The sequence below is a fragment of the Myodes glareolus genome, chromosome 8, assembly GCF_982192425.1.
Source record: "Myodes glareolus chromosome 8, mMyoGla1.1, whole genome shotgun sequence".
In the NCBI taxonomy this organism is placed as follows: domain Eukaryota; kingdom Metazoa; phylum Chordata; class Mammalia; order Rodentia; family Cricetidae; genus Myodes; species Myodes glareolus.
The window spans coordinates 34296663-34312786 of NC_142033.1; the positions used below are offsets into that span (position 1 = coordinate 34296663).

At 42.2% G+C, this 16124-nt stretch overlaps 1 long non-coding RNA gene and 1 pseudogene across 2 annotated transcripts; one reads left to right on the top strand and one right to left on the bottom strand.

Moving 5' to 3' along the window:
* The first annotated feature begins 1 nt into the window (after position 1).
* LOC125387640 (uncharacterized) lies at positions 2-5302 on the top strand. Of its 2 annotated transcripts, XR_015738561.1 has the most exons (3): positions 22-159; positions 264-490; positions 4061-5302. It is a non-coding gene; the product is annotated as an uncharacterized LOC125387640 (long non-coding RNA). The 2 variants fall into 2 exon arrangements; XR_015738560.1 differs by having other exon boundaries at positions 2-159; positions 264-5302.
* A 136-nt stretch (positions 5303-5438) lies between these two features.
* On the bottom strand, positions 5439-5793 carry LOC125387639 (small ribosomal subunit protein uS8 pseudogene; annotated as a pseudogene).
* Positions 5794-16124: the final 10331 nt, after the last annotated feature.

The following is a 16124-nucleotide window of genomic DNA, read 5'->3' on the forward strand; positions in this document are numbered from 1 at the left end:
TCGGCCCCGCCCCGTCAAATTGGTCCCGCCTCCCAGCACCCCCAGGCTCCAGAGCTGCACTGCGGCTGCGCGGGGTTTGGAGTTGGCGCTGCAGCTCCGCCCTGCCCCGAGGTTCGATGCTCTTGTGAAGTACCGCAGTGATTGTGCTGTGACCGGCCGGTAGGGACGTTCTGGAACCTCCCCTCCCCGCCTCCGCTCATCCCTTTGACTTTTCTTGGCTTTCCCTAACTCTTAAGCTTTACCTAAATCATTTTATTCTTTAGGCCTCTTGTCTACGGAGTGGATTTTAAGCGTGAACACCCAGTTAACTGTCAGAAACTCCGGTCTAGTGGCTGACCCATTCTAGAACCAGAGTCGGGGTACATTCCCACTCGGAGACTCGGAATTTGCACAGCGGAGTGAATAATGCGTCTTTCATCGTTTGGATGAAAACAAGTATGAAAAGGAGTTCAGACTCTCAGACTCTATGAACAGGACAGTGTATTTTAATGTAAGGAGACAGACTTTTGTCCCTCAGACGTCAGACCGCCACCCCCAACCACCAACAATTCATTTTCTTTCATTCGCCCTAGAGATGTTCACTGAGTGCCTATTCTGAATCAAGTACAGAAAGTTTATCGTTGATTGGCAACGAACAGCCCCAGCCCCACCCAGATATGAACTCCGATAAACGTCAGATTTCTCTTTTCTTTCCTCATGTCATTTTTTTTTTTCACTGCCTATAGAGTGGCCACAAGCCTGTGCTGTAAGCATATTTAACAAAGACAGCCATGTAAGCACTGATCTAGAGTCATGGCTAGGCTTTTGTGCCTCTTGAGCCTCACACCAATGAGCAACAGCCTGTTTTCTTTGCTGTTTGCTGTGCTGTCCCCACCAATACATACACGGAGACACGCCCTTGTAGATTGCACAGGTTTCAAAACCCTGCCTTATGCCACCTCCTCTGTGAAACCCCAAAACACCAGACAGTCGCGGTTCCTTAGTGTTCACGTTGTACAAACTTCTAGCACGACAGGGTAGCAATGGCAATATGGTATTTTGTTGTTGCTTATTTCTTTCACTGAGACCATTTAGAAACAGCTTTATGAGTATTTATACTCCCACATACTTTAAGATAATCTATATAAATATCCACTTTTCTTACTATGAGGCTAGGACGTCTGCAGTTTCCGCTCTCTCAAGACGTATCCCGTCAAAGATGCTTTCCTTGCTGCCTAATTAAGGTGACTCTCCAGTCACCTTTGTGTGTGACTTTGTTTTTTTCTTTTCATAGCATTTTCCATGACCTAAAATTGTTCGTGTGTTCTGTCTCTGTCTTTCCCCTCCTCAATGAAATGAAAGGTCCATGAAAGAAAGGAACCATGATAGTATAGCATCAAACTTATTATTGTATAGTATAAAATCAACAATATTAATTTCTCTACTGGATTTATTGGGTGTATTTTTATAATATAAAAACAAATATAAGAAAACTAGGAAACAGAAGAGCACAGAAGAGCTTTTTCTTTGGAAATAGATTCCCAAACATTCAAATTATACTTCCCTTTCCTTTCTTTTTCTTTTCTTCTTCTTCTTTTTTGTTTTTGGTTATTTGTTTGGTTTGGTTTGGTTTTTTGAGACAGGGTTTCTCTGTATAACCTTGGCCATGTATAGCTTTGGAGCCTGCCATGGAATTCATTCTGTAGACCAGACTGGCCTTGAATTCACAGAGATCCGCCTGCCTCTGCCTCCTGAGAACTGGGATTAAAGGCATGCCCCAATACCACCTGGCTTTCTTTATTTTTCAAACTAAAATTTTATATCGGGTAAACTGTTACTTTGCAGTTGTGCTGACATTTAAAGGTTATTGGGCCTTTTGATAATTTGTTTTGATACACTAAAATAATTCAAGCATAAATTAAGATACAAAGTTTTCCTGGAAGTCGATGGTCTTTGGATGGAGAAAGGCTATAGAACTTGTCAGCCATCTGAGACCTTTGGTACACTCACCTTAAACTTCAAAATCACCAGAAAGCATGGTTCTTAGGTTAAGTTAAAGCAATACTGATGTGGAACCCTGTGCTTAGGCATGAAAGCCATGGGTTCTAGCCTTAACATCAGAGTGCTGTGGTTTACCCACTGGTTACCCTCAGAAGGCTGGTTCCACTAAAGTGCCCTCCTGGAAGTGCAGAGAGCTCAGGAGGCACCTCACTTCCTCAAAGATACATAATTGGGTTTATATGCTTGGGGCAAAAATACTATAATCCAGTGATATAGCTGCTGGCCAACTACCCATCATTTTGAAAGTCACTTTAATTAAGCTTTTTAGTTCACCTAGCTGGCCTTGAGTGGAATCATTTCTTCCATCTGCTGTGACTCTCTGAGATGACTAGGAAGACACACCCCTGGGAGAGTCACTTGAACACTCTTCCAGATGCCTGCCCTGAGTGAGCATCCGATGAGACTTCACCCTGTTTTTACCTGTTAGACGTTACTTTTTGTTTTCAGACCACACTTTGTTTGCTTGTTTGTAAATATTTATTTTTGTTTATGTGTGTGGCTGCGTGAGTTTGTGTGTACCACGTGTGTGCAGGAATTGGAGTTACAGGCAGTTGCAAGCTGCCTGATGTGAGTGCTGGGAATTGAACCCAGGTATTCTGAAAGAACAGTGAGTGCTCTTAGTCTCTGAGCCATCTCACCAGCCATGTTAGCCGGTGACCAGCTTGAAACGATTATAAAGGAACGATTCAGAGGATTACTTAATTCGTATAAATGCAACCAAACTAGTAAATTGCATTTTGACTTCAGTGACATCTTTCTCTGTTTAGCTGAACTCTGTTTTAATTTCTATTATTTTTGAGTATATGGTGTGTGTTGCAGCACTTTTCAGAGGTCAGAGAATAACTTTTGGGAGTCAGCTCTCCTTCCACCTTGGGGTCAGGGGATCAAGCTGATGTTGTCATACTTGTGTGACAAACACTTTGACTTGCTGGATCATCTTACCATCACTGGATGGACTTTTGGAATTCAAAATTGAAATTATTATTGTTGAATTTGTGTGTGTGGTTTATGTATATGTCTGTATGTGTATATGGAGGGGCACATTTGCATGTGCATGCATGTTTAGAGGCCAGAAATTGACTATGTGTGTTTTTCTCTCTACACTTCACCTTATATAATAACAATTAATCGATGTGTTTGCATTTGTGTTCTATGAGGACAAGTATTCCTTCTTAGTTCATAGACTACAGAGTGTCCAATTACAAGAAGTAATTACAGAAGTCTAATATTTCCATGCCTTTGGTATATAATAAACTTTGTGTGTTCTTTTCCCTGGAAAAGAAGAAAGGAAAGAATTAGAAGTCCTTCAGAGTGGGCTTTATGCTAATGCCAAATCTGGTTTTTATTTGCCTATTAATGAACCTTGGAGATTTTCATTGTTCAAAAAAAAATGCAGTGTTATAGAAGCCAGAAGGAAAGAATATTCCAAAAAGGAGGATATGTAGTCAAAGATAGCAAATGCTGATGAGGACTGGAATCATGCATTAACTGTATCAATAAGGTTATTGATAACTTTTACAAGTATCATTTCATTCATATCTAAATTATAGGGTGGGGCAAAAAAAAATCCGGATTCCAGTGGACGGGGAAAAGAATGGTTGGGGTTGATGTGTGGAAAAGTATATTTTTCTCTTTCCAGAACTTTAGCTGCTTGGAGAAAGCAGACATAAATGGTAGCTGAGGGAGAATGCAAGAAAGAGGTGAAGGTTGGGTATTGTTTTATAATTCTGTACAGATTTGGTTCTATTAACAAATGTAAACAACAAATAAAGAGAAGGATCAAAAGTATGGAAAAGGGGAAATAGGAGGTAACGGGCTGCCAGGAGTGTGTTCCTATACTCTACAAGCTTCTGTGCCTTCACACCGCCCTTGGGCAGAACACCTGTGTCGGCATTTTCAACAACTTTTGACGGGGACTTCTAAGGGTTGCCAGAAGGAAACAAAGACTAACGGCGTGTTTCTGCATGTTATACTCTCCAGGTGATGCTGGGGGAGAATTCAGTTTTATTTTTGTCCTCAGTTGCAGAAAATTCAGTCAAAAAGTCTATTGCTGCCCGCAACTGAAAAGGAGCTTCTAAGGCGCCTAGAAAAATACGCTACATTCTAGATGTCCTGGTTACGAGAACTGACGCCAAGAATTGCTTGGTGGAAGCAAGAGGGGCCTTCATGGAAGCTGCTGCTGCAGCTGCAAGGGATGTCCTAAGGAGCCTAAAGCTCAGCCTTCATATTGATTCCACTCCCGGCTATGTAGCTGGGGTCAGGGGTGGGGGTGGGGTCGCTCTAACAAGGCGGTGTACAGCTTCATTATTATTTTGCCATTCCTGAAATATAAAGTGCATATGGATTCATAATTTCTTTGGGTTTTCATGATATTTATGTTTGCTAATAAGAAGAAAGACTTTTGAGTTTGTAAATGTTGGCAAATTGCCATTTTAAATATTAGATGATTATTGTATTCAGCATGTCTATGGAAAAGAACCATCGAGAAATCAGATGCCACTATGAGTACTATTGGTCAGGGAACTTGAGAAACAGCTTGTTGGGATATAGAATCACCTAGACCCACATATGGATGTGTCTGTGCAGGAGTGTGCACTGTGAACTCTAGTGCACATGAGCACGAACACCGCACACGCACACGTTTTAAAAAGAAGCCATTTTAAAAGGGCAATGTAAGTCGTCTAATGTTGAAAGTATTTCAGTTTTTATCAATATTGTTTGTTGATATTTCCTTGTTTTTACTTTATCTTCGGCATGTAGGGTATTATGGTCAAACATGAATTTGTCCACTTTGTTATAATTGTGTATGGTCAACTCTTTGTAAAGTGTTAGGGAAAGAGAGTTTCTTCCACATCGAAACGAGTCTGTATCTCAGAGAACTATTTTCACTCTAATGCATAATTGAGAAGAAAGCTCTCCTGATTAGCCATCTCTCACTCTTCCTGTGTGACAGTGACTTACTTTCAGGCAAGCAAGGAGAAGGAGGAAAGAAAAAAATCCTCCGCAGGAGGTGCTCCTGGCTGCAGTGCCCCCTCTGCTGTCAATCAGTCAGGGAACCATCTGTCCCATTTTAGATTTCTGGAGCCACCAAGCACATCTGCTGTGTCTTCTCTAACGTCACGTGTAGAACCTACTGGAAGCTGTGAAATGAACGAGGAGAACCAGAGTCATCTGCACGAAGCTGAAGCTGGGTCCGTCTCAGTTCAGGGGGAGAAACTGAGACTAGAACCACCAAGTGAATGGTTCCTGTCGTAACTCTAAGGTGTGAGGTTTAAAATTCAAGCCCACTGTAAATATTCAAGTTATTATTCACACGTTCCTCATTTTTGTTTTGTTATTTTTGCTGTTTCAATTTTATTTCACAGTCCATGAAGGCTTTTTATTTATGTTTTACATCTCTAGAAAAAGAATCCCGGGATTTTCCCTCCTGTGTGTTTTCGTCTTGCTTCTTCATGGTCCATGAAGCCAGCTGAGGTTGTCAGTACAATAAAGCTATGGAGGAAAGAAATATGCCAAACTGACAGGATGGGAGCAGATTGTTCTGCCACACTTGTTCAACCTGCCTGTAAGGTTCCCGACGATCTTCCCAGCTCCGTAGCCATCAGGGATTTCAGATTCACTAGTGTAACCGTGCTTCATCATCAGTTAGGAACCGAATGATGACTTTGGCGCAGGACCTGATGAGGACCTGGCTTTGCCTCTCTTCTCAGCGTTGTTGATGCTCTTGAGAGCATCACCCAGTACGTTCATGCGCACCACCATGACAGCGTGGAAAGATGGCGGAAAGAAGCGCTGTTTAGATTTTTGAGACAGAATCTCATATAGCTCAGGCTGGCATATAACTCACTATGAGGGTAGCCAAGGCTAGCCTCAAACTCCTAATTCTCCTACTTTCACCTCTCAAATGCTGAGTTTATAGGCATGTACCATCACACCTGTCTTAAAAATTTGAATTTCATTTTTGTTTTTTGTTTGTACAAATTCAACCCAGGGTATTAGGCATTCTAGGAAAGTGCTATACCATTGAGCTAGTTTATCCTAAGAAAAAAATTTCAGGGGCTTGGATCCAGAACCCAGTGCTTACCAAGCATGTGTGAAGATCTGTCTCCAGCTGTACATGGTGGCAGAGGCTTCCAATCCCAGTATTTGGGAAGTAGATGCAGGGCATCAAAAGTTCAAGGTCTCCCTTGCCAAAACAGCAAGTTGGAGCCTGGCTTCAGATAACACGGGACCCTGTCTCAGAAGAAAAGAGGGCTGAAGAGATGACTCAGTGTTTAAGAGCACTTGCTGCCTTTAAAGAAGACCCAGGTTCAATTCCCAGTACCCACAACTGTCTGTAACCACAACTGGCTCATAACTGTCTAACTCTAATTCTAGGCACACGAGGTACAAATACACAAATGCGAGAAAACATTCATGCACATAATACAAAAAAATTAAACTTAAAAAATAGGAGAAAAGAAAGAAAGGAAGGCATTAAATCTACACAAAAAGGATTTGTAAAACTTCAATGCAAGAGCCAAGATCTGTCTGGAAGCAAGTTTGTTGCCTGCTTGCAGAGATGTGACTTGCAGAGCCTGGGACCGGAGATCTAAAATATTAATACCCTCAGGCGAATTTCTCTATATAAACCTCAAGCTGACCAAAGGCCAAATATAGCATTTACTTCTCTGTCTCAGAGGGCAATGGGGCTTCTCACATTGCTGTCATCTGATGGCATAGAATTTAAGAGCTAATGACCGAGAGCACCGACTCAAGGGCACTAGTTCTGGCTGCATGCTTATACAGTCGGAAAGTTCCGTTTTGCTCAGATTTAGCTTCCGTAGCTTTATCGTGTGCCTTCATGATAACACTTACCAAACCACAAATATTTATTTACTTGGTTTTTGCCAGCAAAGGGACTTTCCCCATTGTGTTTATACCAACTGTAGCATGTGTATTTGACAATTAAACACTGTTCGGTTAAATGAAAAGTCCTAGCATGTAATTGAACAGTCTTCATCAGATATAGTCAAAAGTTGTTGGCTCTCGTCGCAACATCTCCCTATTTACCTGAGCTGCTTATTGTCCTTTTCCCCTGTTTTTGTGTGTAGCTTTTCTACAAGTGAGGGGTGGATCCCAGCTTCTCCCAGTTACTCAGCTTCTACCCACGCTGTCCCTGGTTTCTTTTCTCTTTTCACTGTTGGAAAATTCCCATCAGCTTATATATGAGCCATATTTATGAGGCAAAATAAATATGAGCCAAAATAAATAAAAAATTATTTTATGTGTTTTACCTACATATATCTATGTGCACCACATGCATGCCTGTTGCCTCTGGAGGTTAGATGAGGGTGTAGGATCCTCTGGAAACAGGGTCACAGAAGGGTGTGAGCCGTTGTGGGTGCTGGGAACTGAACCTGGGTCTTCTGCAAGAGCAACAAGTGCTATTAGCCACTGTTCCATCTCCCCTGTCCTCTTACCAGAAACCCCCCAATCTCTTTGGACTCCTCTAGTTTTACTTAATAGCTTTTTCTATGTTAAAATTCACTCAAAGAATTCTTTGCACTTCCTATTCTCAAGCATTCTCCCAGTCCTTCAGGGCTTACACCAAACCCACTTTTCCCCTCGAAAAAGTCTCTGCTAAGTCCCTTGCTCAGTTCTCCACGTGTGTGTGTTTTATCCAGGGTAAAGTCTTGAAAAGAGTTGCTCAGTCCCTCTTAAAACATTTTTTTTCTTATGGTCCCAAAATATCTTACTTTCACTTTCTCCCTCTCCTCTCTGACATGTGAAAAATAATTTAAATTAGTCTTTTAAATTTTTTTGTGTGATGTTACAGGTGTGTATTGTGTGCTGTGGGGAGGTTACATGCCACAGCGCATGTGAAGGTAGGGAGACAATTTTCTCTCCATCTACCCCATGAGTCCTGGGGACCCACCCAGAGTCATCAGGCTTGGTGGCAGGCTCCTTTACTGGCTGAACCATCTTACTGGCTCAATGATTATTTTTTCCAAAAGAATCAGAACTACATAGACTTTGTTAGTTGGGACATTTTTTTTTAAATGGACAGGAAACTTTCTAGTAAACTGTGTACATCTTTCTCAAACAAATGCAATGTAAGCTAAAGAGGTAGCTCGACAAGGATTCAAGGTGTTTGTGAGCTGTGTCGTCCCCACATTAGCTGTCTGTTGTGTAAGAAATTATCCCAGCCTGTAATAGCTTAAAACAATACATTCTTATGTGGTGGTTTGAATGGGAACGGTGCATATATTTGAATGCTTCGTGCTCAGGTAGTGGGACAGTTTGGGAAGGATTAGGAGGTGTGTGGAGGAAGTGTGTCACTGGCAGGATGGTGGGGGGACTTTGAGGTTTTCAAAGCCTATGCCATTCCCAGTTCTCTCCCCTGCCTCGCTCTCTGCCTTGTCCTTGTGGGTAATTGAAGTTCCCAGCTCCTTCTCTGCCTGCTACCATGCTCCCTGACATAATGGTCATGGGCTCACCCTCTAGAATCATGAGTCCCACATGATTTCTTTCTTTAGTTGCCTTGGTGTTTTGCCACAGCAATAGGAAAGTAATTAAGAACATCTTATTTTCTCCCAGATTTGGATGGCCAGGATTGTGGAGTTCGCTAGGTATCTGGCCCAGGCTCGGGGTGTCCTAGGAGGCTGTATAGAGATGGTGGCTGGGGTTGCACCTTTTGCACTGCGTGGTCCCCTTTCAGAGCAGCTACTCATGAGATCCTGACAGAGTTGGATTCCCTCCCTGAAAGATGCTTAATAGTTCTCCTGATCAAGCCTAGACAGTGAGTGAACAGACAGCTGAGGAGAAACCATCTATGGGCCTTACAGCCTGCTAGCAGAGGTCACTTCATATCATCAGAATCAGTCACTAAGTCCAGCCACACTCAGAAGGGGTGGGGGGGCTTAAAGTTTCTCCTTTTTCTCTTTAAAAGAGGTTGTTGTTGTCATACAATGTATTTCAGTCATATGCACCCCAGCTCCTACTAGACGGACCTTCCTACTCCTCCCAACTTTATCCTTTTTGTTCTTCTTTTAAAAATATTGTTGTTACACATATATGTAATAATTTTTAATACAATTTTAATGCATGCCTGTAAACATACAAATAAAACATACTAAGTCAGTTTGGTGTTTAGAGCTGATAACTTGGTATTGGATCATCATTTAGAGGGCTCATCCCTGGAGAAGACTAATTCTCCTTTCTCAGTAGTCACTAATGACCTGGAGCTCCATCTAGGGGTGGGGCCTTGTGAGCTTTCCCCCATTCACACTGACATGTCAACTGGTGGTGGTATTCAGGTCTTGTTAGGACCCATACTGTTGAGATTTCATGGGTAAAGCTTCCCTGTCCTATATAGAAGATGCAATCTCACAACAGAGTTCTTCTGGCTCTTAGAATCTCCCCAAACCTTAGGCATTTAGTTGGGGCGAGGTACCCCCCAGTCAAGTTGTTCTCTGCATTTTGACCAGTTATGTGGTTCTGTCACGATCTCTATCTGCTGCAAAAAGAAGCTTCTTGGATGAGGGTCAGAGCTAAATTTCTCTGTGGTCTAAGGAGAAGTGTGTAGAATGTATTAGGGATTTTATTGGTTTAGAAAAGTGGCAATAGTAGCTCTCATCTAGGCTCCATGTAGTAGCAAGCATGAGTGACCTACTGCTGAGAAGGAAAGACTACCAAAGGCTTTGTGGGTGTGTTTCCACATTTCCCCCTGTAGCCCTGGAGCGGCCTTGAGCTGTTCTTTGTCTATCCATCTCTTGTCCAAATTCCTTTTTTTTTTTAAATGAGGACGTCGGGTTTATTAGATTAGAACATACCCTAATGATTTAATTTTAGTTTGATTACCTCTGTAAAGACATCATGTCCTAATAAGGTCATATGCTGAGGCCTTTGGAGGGTACAGTTCAACCCATAAGTGATAGCATATTTATGTTCACAAGAGGCACTGCCAGATGAATGAGAAAGCATGCAAAACTGGAAATACCGAAATGATGTTGTGAGAGGTCACTTCGCAAATTAGGAACCGGTTGAACACTAAACATGTTAAAATTAAAGAAGTTCATATATAGCATAAGCATAAAATATACTAATTCCAAATTAAAAAAAAAAAAGCTATCACATACCCCGAGAGGATCTACCATGCCATAGCAAACATTCATGCTGTTCCATCTGTCATCCCTGTTTCTTTCTTATTTTGGTAGCAGTGTCTTGACTTTTCTTTGTTTACTTTTGTTTTATATGGAAGAGGAATCTAATTCTATTCTCGAGTACCTTTACCTGCTGAGCCATCTTGTCAACCTACCTTCCTTCTCATCCTCATTCCTTCCTTTTTTCCTTCCTTCCTTCTCTCCTTCCTTCCTTCCTTCGAGTGAAAAGTAAAAACAAGAAATAATCCTGGAAGAAGACAATTTGGCTCCATGTCTGTACGTTCTTTATCTGTGGACTCAACATGGGTGGAAATAAATTTTTTTTAAAAGGCCCTAAATATGTATAGACCTTCTGTTACCATCCTCCCCTACATAATACAGTATAGCAAATGTTTGTATAAATTTTACCTCTTATCCGGCATTATGAATAATCTAGGGATATTTAAGTATACAGGAGGATGTGCACTGGTTCTGTGCAAATGCTATGCTGTTATATAAATAAGGGTCTTTGAGCTCCCATGGATTTTGGTATCCAGGAAGATATCCTGGAGCCAAGGTCCTACACAGATATCAAGGATGACTGTGAGGATGAATTCAGCAATACTGTTCAAGATCTCTAGGGGTCTTAGCATTTCACATTGAGAAGCCCCTCTACCGATGCTTCCAGATGTGGTACCAGATAGAATGCATGGGAACCAGAAAGAGGGCTCAGTGTGTGAAGTGCTTGTCATAAAAGCCTGATGACCTGAGTTAAATCCCCAGGACCCACACAAAGTGTGATCTGTGATCCCCACAGTGCTGTAGTGAAATGGAAGGTGGAGACAAAAGAATCTCCTAAGCTTGTGGGCCAGCTGGCCAGGACTGTGCAGCTTAGCAACACAAACAAGAGAGACCCTGCCTCAGGGCCAGGCCGACAGAGATTCCTGAAGAGCTGTTCTCTGACTCCCTGCGCATACCATGACTCATGAACCCCCAACCATCCCCATGCTGTTAATAAACAATTTTAGTGCACGATGCATTAGTTACTTTTCCGTTGCTGTGTTGAAACACTGACTGATGGCTAATCTTGCTGGTCAACCTGAGCCCATCTGGACTCAAGGAAAACCCAAGCAGCTGGATATACCTGTGAGGGATTATTATTGATCGGATCATTTGAAGTTGAAGACCCACCCTAAATCTGGGCCAGACCTTATGATGGCAACCCACATAAAAAGACAGGAAAGAGGAAAATTTGCTAGCCTGTACTCCCTCCTGAGGGCAAGTTCATCTCTCCTGCTGCGGAGGCATTCCTTAACTGGCATTAGAACCTCCTTTGGAATCTCAACATAGACTGAAGACCAGATGAGACATCAAGTTTCATGCACTGGAAGCTACTTGATTCTTGGCCTTTCTGTTAGTCGATAGCCATTGTTGGATCAGCAGACCATAACCTGTAAGCCACTTTAATAAATCCCCTTTTGCTATATATGTAGATTATGTCAGTTCTTTTCCTCTAGAGAACCCTGACTAATACCGTGACCTAAAGCACCTTATGGGAGAGTGTTTGGTTTATGGTTCCAGAGCAAGAGTGCTCAGAGTGTCAGGAGGCATAGTAACCAGTAGCTGTAGTGGGAAACTGAGGCGTCACATCTTTAACTCCAACCGTGAAACAGAAAGGGCAAACTGGAAGTAGGATGAGGCTGTGAACTCTCAAAGCCTGCTCCCAGTGACACACTTCCTCCAACTAGGCTGCACCCCCTTCCCAAACAGCATCACCAAATGAGGTCCAAGTGTTCAAGTAATTGGGCCTGTGAGAGACAGTCCTGATTTCTCAACCAAAGCTACCATATATGGAACAGGGAGATGCTGAGCAAGCACGCAGACGAAGGGATCATTTCAAACAAGAAACATCAATGTCCTGTATCCAGTTAGCACTTCTTTACGAGTGCTGCTGGATTGCCATAACTCGTGGGTATGGCTGCCACCTCTTTCCCAACAAGATCATGTTAAGGAGATTAAAGAACAGTTAAAAGAAAACAAGCAGAAAAAAAAAAGAAAAGAAAAGAAAAGAAAAAAAGAAAACCCACGGAATTTGCTAATAACCAAGCTTGGGCATGAAATGTGTTGGGAGAGCCATGAAAGGAGAGGGGGTTACTTTGGGGGTAGGGAAGTGAGCAAAAAGAGGGAGTAGGAGGGCGATGGGGGAGAACAAATACGACCCGAGTATCATGGCTTACATAAATGAAAGTGCCACAGTGAAGTTCATTATATTTTTATTTTAATTTTAAAAGAGGAAATAAAAGAGAAGAACTGGGTGTGATGGTCAATACTAGTAACCCAAGCACCTCCCAACACAGAAGGATCACAGGTTCGAAGCCAGCATTGGGCTATAAAATGAGCTCAAAGCCCAGGCTACAAGATGGGACTCGGCTAAAAAAACAAAAAACAAAAACAACAAAACAAACAAAAACGCAAACCAAAATGAGCAAACTGAACCAAACCGAAATAAAACAAAAATACATCGCCTCATTGCTGTCCCGAATGCACAGACCCTTTCCTAGAATTTGCCCATGGTAATAATATTAGATTTTTTTTTCCCTGTGACTCATTCTGAAGTCTTTTTATTCCTTAAGGAAATCCCACAGTATTATTTTTGACCTTTAGGTGTATTTCAGTTTTGATGTTGTTCAGTTTTTATTAGACAGAAAATTTAAATGTGGTGAATACTTGTGTGGTTCTTTAAAAGTAACCAGAATTCAGAAGAATTATAAATAAGACAGCTCCAGATTCACATGTGAATTTTATTATTATTATTATTTGTTTGGGGTGGAAAGGAATGAGGGGGAAAGGTATCAAAAAATGAAGAATTTTTATTGACCAAGACTGAATAAAAATATTTATGACTGAAACATCAATAGCGCAAAGCTGTGAAGAAGCTGAGAGGGGGTCTTGTCTACACAGAGAAGGACAAGGCCTGTGGAGCTGCAGGAATGGACGACAGACAGCTGTAAGGACATATGGGCAGGAATTGTGTGTTTGTCCTAAAGGCAGGGCAAGAAGGCTGCCTCCAGAACAGAGAGCAGCAGAGGCCGTTACAGGGAATTTTCGGGAGGGAGAACATTGTTAGAATGGCAGCAGAGGAAGTTGATTTTGGCAGCAGCCTTGGGAAGGACTTGAGGAGGGAAAATGTAGAAAGGAGGCTTTTCCCAAGAGGAGACAAGTCTGTGCAACACACTTAGGTGGGGTCGCAGCAACAGAAAAGACCGAGTGTACAAGAGTTGTGTTTTCCTCTTCACCAAACCCTGTTTTTCAGCTGTCTTCCCACTGGGTTTTGAATTCAGCTTTCATTGAGGCTTACTGGATATCTTGCTGCCAAGAGCCTGTTGTAAGATTGACTGTTTTCACCTCCTGTGAGGACCTTACTCTGGGTTGGACAAGACTTGAGGGGAGCTGATCAGTTTTCAAGTGTAAAGGTCTGGGCATTCCAAACTCCAATCAGATCGGTCACACCTTGAGCTTGAAAGGGTAAAATAAAACAGCCACTGTTCCTGATGCCATTCTGTGTCATGAGTGTATGGTAGAAGGTTGGGGTGGAGTAAGGCGCTCACTCAGGCTTTCTGAATAGCACTAAGCTTGTTGGAACGCGAGTTTCAGTTCTTTGAGCCCTACTCCTCCTAATGTTTATCCTGCACAGTTCATTGTTGGATAAACACCTAGTAGTCTGCAAATTTTCTCTCCTTTGTGTTTTGTTTTGTGTTTTGAAGCTGTTGCTAATTTCATCTCTACTGGCTGCTTTGTGTTTTTAAACTATATCTGGACAAAATGTGAATGTTAATATGTATTTGACAGCAATGCTGGGAATTAAGATGGCAACTGTCAAGAAGAAAACAATACACACACACAGTTATTTTTACACATGCTTTTTTTTAAATCATGGAATTTTCATGGAATCAAGTGTGAGACCTTTTTACTTTCTTCCTTTTCTTTCTTTCTTCCTTTCTTTCTTTCTTTCTTTCTTTCTTTCTTTCTTTCTTTCTTTCTTTTTTCTTTCTAAATAGTGACTTTGGACCTTTAAGGACAGAGACATTATGTCAGTTTTCACTGGTGTCATGCAGGAAAAAAAAATCATCCTGCTTTCTCATCCCAACTGAGGATTTCTAGGGAAGAAGCTAGCCACTGGGTGGTGTGCCTGGCAGCCACAGATCATGCTTCCACACCCGGAAGCAAAGACTTTCCCCAGGAAATGTGTCCTTGATGACTAAATGCAATTGTCTAGAGGCTGAGAAAGACTGGAACACAGCCCCGAGAACTCCATTGGCCTGGGTAAAATCAGTCCTCTCTCTGCTGTCATACCACTCACAGCAGAGGGAGGGAGAGAGAGAGTTGGGTGGCCAGCCAGGCTGCCAGCAGCCAAGGACACTATGCCACCTGGCTCTTTCTATAAGGTGCTAAGAAATCAGCCATAGTGCAGAAGCTCATAGTGCAGACTGGGACCCACCTTCTCCTAAGTGACCACTGTGATGAATTCCATCAGGTCAAAGCTTTATATTCCTCAGAGCAAACAGAAGTCCAAGCTACTGAAGAATCTCATCCAGTGATGGAGAAGGGTTAACTGTCTATGTGTTTCTTTCATTGGTTAATAAAGAGACTGCCTTGGCCTTTTTGATAGGCCAGCCCTTAGGTGGGTGGAGTAGACAAAACAGAATGCTAGGAAGAAGGCAATGAGGCAGTCGCCATGACTCTCCTCTCCGAGACAGATGCAGGTTAGGATCTTTCCTGGTAAGCCACCACCTCGTGGTGCTACACAGATTACTAAATATGGGTTAAAGCAAGATGTGAGAATTAGCCAATAAGAGGCTGAAACTAATGGGCCAGGCAGTGTTTAAATGAACACAGTTTCTGTGTAATTATTTCCGGTAAAGCTAGCCAGGATCCAGGTGGCTGGAATCAGCCCGCTGTTCCTTATTACAGCAATCCAGTCCATGCGTTGGAACCTATGGTTATACCCTTTCCCAGGTTCTTTCAAATTGTAGTCATGCTGTCTCAAACATCCCACTTACACAAGACTAGAGGTGCTATCCTTGCTTCTCCTTGCTGCGTTTATAATTGTTCAGTGTTCTTCCTTCTTAAAAAGAAAATGCCAAGTGTGGTGGTGAACACCTACAATCCCAATACTTGAGAAATTAGAGCAGGAGAATTACAAATTCCAGACTAGCCTGGGCTACATAGCAAGATCCTATCTCAAGAAACAAATAATAATAATAATAATAATAATAATAATTTAGTAAAAATGACTAAGGAAAAGAAAACAAAGTAACAAAGCCCTCAACTTCTTTGAGACACATCTTGTATCAGACATGAGTCTTTAAATCTTGAGTATTATTTGTCATGTATTTCATTCTGGCCTCAAACTTGCTGCTTGAATGTAATGAGGCTAGATTTGAACTCCTGATCCTTCTGCCTCCATTTCCCTCTAGCTTCAGGCACAGCACCACCACACCCACATCTCCACTATTCTTTATGAATCATCAGTCTCCTGCTAACTAGTCTTGTTTGGCCGCAGTTTTAGCATCAAGGCTTTCCTCTCTCCTCACTTCTACCCCCATAGTCCTACACTTGACTCGCGCTGTGCTAAGTTTGCTCTGAGATTGAGACATTCTAACCATTCTCTCAATCAGGGACGCTACTTGAACAAAGGTAAACAACTTAAGATAGCCTCAGAAAGTCCCTGAAACTGAACAAATTCACTAGGCCCCTCCCTGCAACAGTAAACAATAAAAGCTTCCTCTTGGAAGGAAGAAATCTGAGCCACAAAGAAGACTCAGATGACAGGGGAGCTACAAAGACTCCAGAGGAGAGAAGCTGCAAAGGAGACTCTGAGAACAGACCAGCTGCCTGGAAGAAGCAGAAACCAGCTCCTGGAAGAGGCTCCTGGAAGAGGCTTAGACCAACTGAGGCACC